This window comes from Magnolia sinica, chromosome 8 (genome assembly GCF_029962835.1).
Source record: "Magnolia sinica isolate HGM2019 chromosome 8, MsV1, whole genome shotgun sequence".
Lineage (NCBI taxonomy): Eukaryota > Viridiplantae > Streptophyta > Magnoliopsida > Magnoliales > Magnoliaceae > Magnolia > Magnolia sinica.
In genome coordinates this window covers 89837334-89848732 of record NC_080580.1, presented here as the reverse complement: position 1 = coordinate 89848732, position 11399 = coordinate 89837334, and the positions used below count along the sequence as shown (strand labels likewise).

The 11399-nt window shown below is 39.1% G+C and overlaps 1 non-coding gene across 1 annotated transcript; it reads right to left on the bottom strand.

The window, feature by feature from the left end:
* Window positions 1–1388: 1388 nt before the first annotated feature.
* TRNAM-CAU (transfer RNA methionine (anticodon CAU)) lies at window positions 1389–1460 on the bottom strand. The gene has a single exon. It is a non-coding gene; the product is annotated as a tRNA-Met (tRNA).
* Window positions 1461–11399: the final 9939 nt, after the last annotated feature.

The window sequence follows — 11399 nt, the reverse complement described above, 5'->3', positions numbered from 1 at the left end:
ACTCTCTTGGCATACAAGCAACTCTCTAGTAGAAGAATAACCTGATGTTTCTCTCCAGGTCGTTTACTGGATGGGCCAGTTCATTCGATGGATGTGATGGTGTTGCTAGGTGAGTTAGCTCATTGATGGCTATTAGGGTGCCATCAATGGGGCTGGGCTGGGTTGTCAGCTTTCGGGTTTTAATGTCTTTATTTTATATCCGGGCCGAGCCAGCACAGTAATAGGCACAAACTGTTATGTGAGCTAGGCGTGAGCGTGGTCAGGTTTGAGCTTGCTTACAGAATTTTGGGTTGTGATTCGGCAGCATGAAGTCAAGGTCCAGCCCGACCTATTGACGGCCACTTGTTATACGCTACTTGGGCTGGTAAAAAAACAGTAGCTGCCATGGTTGATTTTTGAAATTACATTATTCCTTGTAAAAGTAGCTTTTTGTCCTTTCAAAAAGCTAATCTACATGCATTTCTATGACGGTGTGAGACACCTTTTGCTACTGACTTTTGACTAGAGGAAATCAACTTGAAAAATAAAGAATATAAATTAATACAAAAGTTGTCAATATTTCCACTACTATTTCAAATATGGACGATCCATTTTTCAGGAGGATTTTCTACATCCACAATTAGATGTCACCCCAACTCATTGAGTAAAATCAACTTTTTAACTGTAATCAAGCTATGTAATAGATTATAAGATAGTGATTGTAATCAACTTATGTGATAGTTTATTACAGTTTTGTGCACTTGTGGACCATCCATCCCAAGCCTAGATAAAAGAGGGTTGTGTTAACCAGCATCTGTTGTGAAATTTCGTCCATTGATTACAATTCCATGGTCCATCAGAAGTATTTTTCCCAAAGGAAGAGTTTGATCCCACACATGGGATTGTCAGTCAAAACAGCATGGTATTTCCATACAAGCAAATAATTGTATAATAATGGTGTTAATTCCATACCATTTGATCCTATATTCCAAACAGGCCCTCAAGTGACACGCTGCATAGGAAGACTTAATGACCTATAGTCTAACTAAAGGTCTAGCCCTCGAGCGGAGGATTTATGGAGCCAGTCCCTTTTAATTAGGATGAGGCTTAAATGATGACAACATTTAAATGTCACCCTACTCAAACAGACTCTAAGCATAGTGGAAATCCTATTCTCAGCAATTTCTCATAAGACTTTCAGATTTTCTTGCAATATTGTTAGGAAAAATACTAAAAATTATTTATTAAATTTAATAAACAACTTCAAAATTTTAGAATATGCGTAAAAAAATGAATTAATTTAAACTATAAAATTATTATTTTAAGAAAGGAATAATCTTTGGGATGCTCACAATGGTGGGCCCAATAAACAAAAAGATAAAAAAGTGGAGAGAAGCCTTTACTTTTCATATCAAAGCCAGGTTTCGATCCTGGGACCTGTGGGTTATGGGCCCACCACGCTTCCGCTGCGCCACTTTGATGAATTGATCTTCTTTTGTAACATAAAACTTATATCCTGTATGATGGTGGGACCATTGAAATCCTTATCTTGGGGTGCAGGACTAGCTTGATGTGTTGGGCCATACCATTGAAATCAATGTATAACCGACGGTCTAACTTGAGGTGCAAAGGTGCAGGTAAAGCTTGATGAGAGGACCTTTTTGTACCACAACGGGTACTCGAACCTATGACCATGTGTTGATACTGTTGTGAGTCTACCACTGAGGCATGAGTAACGCCTAATGAGAGGACCTGATAATGTCAGACATTTTTTAGATAATGTGAGACACCTCCTGTTACTCACCGTTGACTCACGGAAATCAACTTGAAAAATAAAGAATGTAAATCAATACCCACCCAATTTTTCAACATTTTTACTATTTCACATATGGCCCATTTTTAAAGATGATTTTCTATATTTACATTTAAGTGTCGTCCTAACTTCATTGATTAAATCAACTCTCAAACTATAATCAACCTATGTGTAGGGCTGAAAGTTGGGTGGGTTAAACATGACAGACCCGTGACCAACCCGACATTGGGTTGGGCTTGCACAGGATGTATCAAGTCCGATCTTGGGCTTGGGCTATACAAACACCAACCTATAAAACTTGGGTCGGGCTCGGGTTGAAGTCTTGGGTTGCCCGACCAACCCGAACCCGATCAATATATAGTTACTTATAAATTATAATTGAGTGTGAATCGTATGTATTGAAGACATAGGAAATTCCGATGTTGTCGGGTCTCATTGGTCCGCATCATTTCGGATGACTAAGCTAACAAGATATGTTGGATTTCTCTCTCCCTACTAGTTTGTGTGCTACACAACACAAGTTTTAAATGAGTAGTCCTATATTTTAGCTTGTTTGTTTACAATAAATGAGGTTCTTTACGATAAATAACTACATATATAATTAATAAAATCATAGATATAAAAAATAAGACGTGTATTGAAATATAATAAACTAATCCAATCATTAAAATATTAGCATGTATCCACCCGACCTACCCGACCAAACCCACTTGGGTTGGGCTTGGGTTGAGAATTCCATAACTTCTGTCATGAATCCAAACAATAAAACATTATAAACTTATTTTACACACCCGACCTAAATTACAAAGACACTACTCTTAAATCAGTTGGCAAAATCCTTAATGAAACTGCACCTAACCTATTTGATCACTGTTGGATGGTTAAGAAAAATCTAGAAGCAGAAACCCTAGCTTGTCCCCAACAAGATCCCCGGACCCTTGGGTAGCCATCTCCAAAAGCACACTGACTTAACACATCCGGATAGAATTGTACCTACCTGTTAAAAGGACCTTGAAATCCCACTAAACAAAAATATTGGAGCCAAAAGCCCCTTCCGAAGAGAGTAAAGGGAGTGGATCCCTCAATCCACAAGGCGTCGAAGCTACAAAAGCCACAAGAGGCCCAAGGGAAAGGAAGACAAGCGCGAGCACTGAATCAAAAGCAAGGGAGAAGGGAGGAGAACAAAGAAATTTGAGGGAGAAAGCAGCCATGATCCCGGCATACCTAATTAATCCTCACAGGAATGACTCTGTCACCTAGGAAAGCATAGACCTTGTCCCCTTCTAAGCCAACTACGAAAAATTCATTCACTGGAGCAAGTCGGTCAATTCAAGAGTAAGGTCAGGATTAGGGACGTCCAACTATCTCTTTTAACTTAAAAAAAGGGTGTTCGACTTCCATTTTTATTTCTCACAGCTCATTCAAGCTCATAACGCGGTCCATTCCGCACATTCCATTGTAGCAAACACTACATACTTTCTTTTTACTGCATTTACTGTTATTTATTATCTTTATTTTATTTTGGTTGCTTGCCCAATGTCTTTCAACTCAGCAAAGCAAGGCTAAGACCCTTTGATTTCCTTTTCGTCTGCCTGAACATCTTATAAGGTTATGCAAAGCATGACTAAATGATTAACTTGTTTACAAATATCACCTTCTCCTAAAAGTTGCATGCACACATCTTAAAAATAGATACCGTTCTCCTAAAAGTTGCATCCACACATCTTAAAAATAGATACCGTTCTCCTAAAAGTTGCATGCACACATCTTAAAAATAGATACCGCACATGATGTGGGCAGGAGAGGCTGCTTAAACCTTTCCTTTCTTGTAATTGAGACACTTACCTAGATCCCCATGATCGTAAGCCAGCCACATGAGTCATTTAGGTAAGAGGATTTCATGATTCTTTGACCTTTCAGGTAGGTCTACGGATCCTAGCTGGCCGTGAACAAACATCAAGCCTAATCAGCTAGTGGTGACTCCAAACATTCAAATGCCCTATTTCAACTTTCTTACTGACTTTTCTATGGCTGAATCACTTGAATCAATTGAAGGAGGTTTCTATAGGAAGAGTTGTGACTCATCGTTAGGGCGGGTGGGGTTCATGACGAGTGAGGCATGATCTGAAATCAAACAAACAAAATTGAACCAACCCTATCAAATATAACCCCAAAGGTCTAACCCCTAGGGCAGACTCCAACCGAAAGATGCTAGACCGACTAACGGCAAGCAAGATAAAGAAAGCAATTGGATTTCCTTGCCGCGAGAACCTTGGAAAGGTATTGCACAACTAAGAAAGCAAATCCCAACCAAACAATCCAAATGGCGTCCAAAAAGAATGGTGAGCACGCAAACATCTCAACTACTTTGTCCCACCTACAGGATGGAGGGGTCGGGGGTGTCGCGTGGGCAGCGTCCACATTGATGCTAGGGCGTTTCCTGTAAGTGACGCACTACATCAAAAGACTTGATGATCTATGGTCTAATTAAAGGTTTAGCCCATCATAGCAGAATGGTACAACAGGATTCATGGAGCCAACCCTACTTAACCTAGGTTAGATGGTTGTGATGACGATGGCAACATTTAGATGCCACCCTACTTAAAAGAGCCTGTAAGCATAGTGATAATCCTATTCTCGATAGTTTCCCGAAGATAGATTTTGATGCTTTCTTGCAATATTTCAAGGAAAGTGCTAAAAATTAAATATTAAAAAAAGTATATTTATTAAAATTAATAACTTCAAAATTTTATCATATGAGTGTAAAAGATTAATTTAAAATATTAAATGTTATTATTATAAAATAGCATAATTTCATGATTAATTGTAAATTTTTAAAAAAATGAAAAATGACCTTTACTCTTTATATATCAGAGCCAGGTTTCGATCCTGGGACCTGTGGGTTATGGGCCCACCACACTTCCGCTGCGCCACTTTGATAAATTATACAATTAATATTTTTTGCAAAATAAGTTTTATAAGTGCCAATCAGGTGATTTGTTTTTTTAAATGGGGTCCACTTTTTACAATGAGAATTGAGAACTGATCATGTATTACCTCAATAATGTGGTTTATTGCCTAATCAGATCTTTCAAACAACGTACCACCTGTATAGGAAATCTGAACCAGGCAAACAGCAGGTCCCACCGTGAAGATCATCTGACACAAAAATCATGCAAGTCTGGTGATCCATACCGTTGAAATCAATGGATAACAGAAGGTCTGACTCTACATGCAGGTATGGCCAACCTGATGAGAGGACCGGCCTCATCTTTGTGCCAGTTGATATTCATGGTGGGGAAGTAGTATTTACCACCATATATCTCCTCCATCTGATTGATTTAACGGTTTTGATTGCTAAGAACTTTTAATGACGCAGATTGCCCGACACCCCCAACGGCATGAAGTTCCTGTGGTGGGAAATTAGGTGTGGCCCACTGATGTTTGTGAGAAATCCTCCCCATCCATCCATTTTGCCAGCTCATGTTAAAAATGTGGTAGATCCAAAACTCAAGTGGGCCACGTGATGGGAAATAGCTGGGATTGAACGTCCATCGTTGAAACATTCGTTGGGCCATGGTTGAATAACGCTAATATTTTGTCTTTTAATTCCTTCCCACGGAGAATGACCTTACGAACGGTTTGGATGGCATATAAACATCATCGTGGATCGGCGTAGGTTTCAACGGTAGTCCTTCACCTCCCCACCTTTTCTGTATGTGTGTTCTAGGGCTGAAAGATGGGTGTGTTCAACCCGACCAATCCAGGACTGGCCCGATATTGAGTTGGGCTTGGGCAGAATGTATCAAGTTTCGTCTTGAGCTTAGGGTATATAATCCTAAAACTTGGGTTAGGTTCAAATTACGGTCTTAAGTTGCTTTACCCAACTGAACTCGAACCTGATCAATATATAAGTTACTTATAATATATAAGTTACTTACAAAGAATAATTGAGTGGGACCTATGTTAAAGGCGCGAGAAATTCCAATTGGTCCACACCATTTCTGATGACTCAAGCTAACAAGATATACCGGATTTCTCTTTTCCAAATAGATTGTGTTCTATACAACACAACTTTTAAAGGATTTTTTTTTTATTTATACACGCACACACACCCCACACACACACGCTTACACACGCACACACACCCCACACATGCACGCCATGGGATTTCACCACTAGTGGGTACTCGAACCCTTGACCCGGTGTTGAAACTCCCGGGAGTCACTCCCACCGGGTAAGAGTTAGGACCTAGACTTTTAAAGGAATAATTGTCTTCTATTTTAATTTGTTGAGGTAGAAAAAAACGTTATTTTCAATAAATAAATACACATGTAATTAGTAAAATTATATATATATATATATATATGGTACTATGCGCTCGACCTCACGAGTCCGTCCCATGAGGTAGAGCTGTGTGGGCCCCACCGTGATGCGTTTCGAACATCTACCCCATCAGTCAGATGCAACATTCCATTGTGGGCCTAGGTCTCAAAAATCAAGTCAATCCGTGACTTGTGTGGGCCACACCACGTATAGAAGTGTAGAGGGGCCGTGCACCATTAAAACATTCATAATCATTTTTTGGGCCCACCGAGATGTGGTTTGCAAATCCAGCCCATCCATTATGTGTGTCCCACTTGGATGAGGTTTCAGATTCAGGCGCATGCAAATTTCAGGTGGGCCCCACCTAGTGCTTTTATATGTTTTAACGGTGTCTTCGCATGATTTTAGATGGTATGGCCCACCTGAGTTCCGTATACGGCTGATTTTTGGGATATCCCATAATTTAAAGGGGACCCATCAAATGCACGGTGTTGATGGTCGACACGCATCACGGTGGGGCCCACACAGCTCAACTTCAAGGGAGCTTATCGTGAGGCGAGTGCGTAGTACCTTTTCCATATATATATATATATATATATATATTTTAGACTAATATAATAATGAAAATATTAGCACCAATCCACCCTATCAACCCGACCGACCCCACTTGGGTTGAGCTTGAGTTGAGAATTCGCGAGCTAAGGTTGGGTAGCATTGGGTTAAAAGTGAGGTAAACGAACCTTCGGTTGGGCCAGGGTTGAGCACCAACCCGACCCAACGCGCTGGACTTTCAGCCCTAGTGTGTCCTACATAGAGTTTTGGATCTGCCTCATTTTGGGGCTCATGTCCTGACATGAGCTGGTAAAATGGATGGATGGAAATTAGCCATCATAGTGGATGGACGGTGTGGATCTACCTTATTTTTGGGCCTTTACCCTAAAATAATATGGAAAAATAGATGGACGGTGTGGATAACTCAGACCCCCTCCGTTCCTGGCTAGTGACGGGTGGGCTAGTAACCTGTCGATCATTAAAAAAACCATATTTTGAGTAAAGAAAATCGAACGGTAAATGCAATCCTAGCCGTGAAAATGTTTGGCCACACCACAAAGATCATTTACAAAGAAAATTGGTTCAATCCACTCATTAAATGGGCCACACCATCATACACAATCAAACCATCGGCTGTGCTCTATGTCGAAAAGACGAAGCTTCTTGAGTTTTGGAACGAAGTGCTTGACTCTTCTGTTCGTTTTACATCATTTAAAAGTGTCGGTGACTCATTCTCCTCACATGTGCCTCTGACGTACACCTATCCAGACCATCCAAATAGTGGTCCACATTGCAGATGGGATGTATCACTAAAATCACACTGATCAAGCAATCCTAACCATCCAATTAATGAGTGAGTGGTCTAAATGCGAAGGAAACAAAATCAGATGGTCACTGCTATCTTCCAAGTGCAATTTTTCGGTTCTACTTCATCCACAGGTGGGCCAGATATTTGGATGGTCAGGATGCTGTGTAAATATTCCACGTATGCTTTTGATGAGTCACCACCATCTGATGAACTGGAATAATCCATAAAATAAAAAGTGAAATGAGAGACAAAAAGCATTTTTAAAGAATTAGGTTTGATTATGAAAGCAATGCATGCGTGGGCATTCTCTCCGTTGGATTTTGATTTTTTTAAAATGATCCAAACCGTTTATTTTATAGGGCCCACTTTGGATGGGGGATGCCCTTAAATTGGCTAAGAATGATTAATTCAATTCTTTGATTTTGCAAATGTTATAATGACCGTTCAAAATCAAAGTAAAAGAGCCAAATGATCAGTGTTGAAATAATCAGCGAGAGTAGCTTTCCAAATCCTACTCCCCTTACACAGGCTGATGTGGCAGGTCTCCAAGAGATCCAGGCCGCTCATCTGGTGGCCTGCATTGAATACCTGTGTTGGCCCGAAAATCAAGCTGGCTAGATTGGGTCATTAAGTAGGCCTGGCGGGTACAATCAATACGGACCATATGCCAGTATTTCTAGCCATCCATTTTTTAATGCTCGTGGACCCACCTGATGGCTGAACGGTCCTGATTTTCGGGCCATGACATATGGCTCATTGTAGGGGATGTGATGAAAGGTCTAGATCTCACATGCATTTCCAATTTTCTCATGTTGATAGATTACGGTTCCGATGGTTTATCTTAGAAGACAAGTCAACCAAGGGTTTGGATCTCACGAGTTCGTTGGAAGGTCTTTAGCTTTTCTACAATCATAACTTTACAGCTGGTTATTTGTTTTGCCAGTGTAATATAAGTTTATCAGCTAAGTGTCTAAGGTTTGTTGTACCTAAACAGTTGAGCAGAATTCAATCATTTTAAGAGTAAAAAATTAAAATATATTACTTTTATTAAGTTATTATTATTTTTTTTAGAGGTTTTTTAAGATAATTTTTTATTAAGAATATTTGATTTATCAAATCCTTTATAAATATCCATAAACGAGTCATTATTACTTTTAATATATGTTGGTAAAGAGATAAAAATCTTTCGCCTTGAATACTGGCCTGGAATGGAATTGTTGGCACTCGGTTTGTTTTCTATCACGTGTTGTGTATGTGGGCGTGCCAAAATCGATATAACAACTTGATTGAAATCGAAAAACTTTGACCCCGAGTGTTGAAATAAGCAGATGCGTTCGTTCAATATAAATGTATATAACTAAAATTAGAGAAGATCGATCACCTACTCAACCACTTACAAAATATTTATAATGATGAAGTGATTGTCAGAGAGTGGGGTTCTTCCTTCGAAAATGGTTGCGCATTGCCTTTTACAATAAAGGACTTTCCAGTATACCAATGCAATCAAACAAAAGGAAAAAACTCACAATTGTTCACTAGGAGCGATTGTAATAATACATCTCTTAAAAGAACTGCTAATATTGGATAAAAATCAAGTCCAGCGTATGAGTGTATATCCGGATTACAAACAGGGATTACTTCTACTGGATTATCACTGTTCCTATAATAAACTGAGATAAAGTAAATTAATAGATTTGATTTGGTTTGATTGGTGTGAGACGCCATGTTTTATTGATTTCTGCAGCTATTTATAGATCTCTTATGCATTCTTCCTTTAAGCGCTCCTCTTTTATAATTCATCAATTATGGTAATCAAAGAGTTTCCATCTAGATCCTTGTGTTCCTTTAACATGTCTCTTTTTTTTACTGTTGCTCTTCCCAACGTCTCTCACTCACGTTGCTTTTGGATGCTTCTTGATCGACCGCATCTTGCCTCTTGATCAACTTTGTAGATCTCGGCTGCCTCTTGACTCTCGATCTACTTTGTAGTTCTCGGCCGCTCTCCAAGTCTCTTAGCCACTCGGCCATTTTTCATTTTTGGATGTCTCAGCCACACTCTGCTCCTACTCGAGTTTTGCCCATGGATTCTCAACACCACTCCATATCTTCAACTTCTCAACTGTGTTTCTCTCTCCTCTCAATCGCGCAAGCTGTATTTCTATAAAGCTCTAAATATCTCTATGGACCTCATGCATGTTGTATAATTCCCATGTAATGATATATGTCCCCTTCTAATTGGCTCGGCCAAAATTAGGATACAACAAAACTAGCTAATTTAAATTTGTGGCCTCATGATAATGTATGTAACTTATCGTCGTCCCTACAACGGGAACTAGCTGATTTAACTCACTGTCTATCCATTTTAACCGAACATTTTAAGGCACAATTCCATCTTTGAAAGTTGTTTCCTTTCTTCATGTTAATGTCTTTTTGTCATCTAATCCATTCACAAGGCCATACAGACATAGAGAAAAGAAAAATACATATATAAGCTTGATATTAAAAAACAAAAAAACAAAAAAACAAATAACAAAAAACACTTATAAGGCTCCTAAGAAGTTTTCAACATCAGGCATCCTCCCGTATTATGGTCCACTTTAGCTTTGGATATTCCTCAATTTTTTTGCTATTTCACTGAAAATGAGTGCGCAGAAGGAATGAACGGCAGGGATAGGTAACATACATCATGGTGGGCCCCATAGATTTTAATTTTTTCACTTAGGTTTAAATACTAATACTTTCAAATAACCCTTGCCATAATGATAACTTATTTAGGGTGAATAAGTGGGGAAGTTGAAAAATCAAACGACTCTTAAAAAGGAATAAAAGAAAAAAGAGGAGAGACACCAAAAAAGCTAAAGAAAAAAACCTAGTCAATGCCCAATGCTATTTTAGTCATCTAATAGCTTTTTATGAGTTTTGATAAAGTTAGAGTTCTTTTTACTATTTTGAGTAATTTTTAATATTTCATAAAAAAAAATATTCTTATTTCTAGTTAAATTAGAAATAAAATATATCTTTTTTTTTTTCATCAATAATATTAATTTTGTTTCTCATAATTAAAGAAAGGTCTATTTTTCAGAAGAGGTGATCTTTTGTCGTCTATCTACTCCCCCCCTTATGTTGGGGCTTCATAGAGGTTAGAGAGAATCATGACCGAATGCAATGAATGGTTGAGAATGAGAGGTGGCCCACCTTTGTCTTTGTCGGTTGTTTCTTAAAGGCAGTGGAAGCATCATTCCCTGACCCCATGGAAGAGCTTTTTTTTCAAAGCAGGGAGTAAAAATTGGAGAATGATCTCCTCTGCATGTGAATTCTCATCCGTTGAGCTGTGTGGGACCCATGTTGCCATCCAAACCGTTCATCAGATGGGCCCTATGTTAAGCCCACAGAGCCCAAACATCATGCTTATGAAATAGTCAGGTGGGTGATGTAGAGTGTGTCGCGGACAGTTTCATGGCCAAGATGGATTAGTAAAGGCCGGTCGACGACAGAAATGATATGTACCATCAGACCTTAAATTAGGCGTATCTCGCAATTTGGAATAAGCTATCGGACGTACCATATATGATTTTGGGGTAGGACAAGCTACCTTAGCCACCCAACCTGCTACGCTGGGTTGCTGACGCAGGGATGAACGTGATGAGGATAACTACTCCGAATCTACGGAGCTTCTCTGGACTCCTCACAGAGACTTCTCGAATCCACGAGGAAAGAAAGCAGAAAATAGAAATAAATTCTAATAAATTCGAAATTGATTAATTGATGAATAAAAACGAGTTTACAACCCTTTAAATAGGGGTACCAAGCAATGGGAAAGAAATTAGAATCAAACTACAACTCAAACTCTTAGAATCCGCGACTTACTATAAATAGTAAACTTACTATTTATAGACGGTCGTGATGTCTACTAGTGCGCAA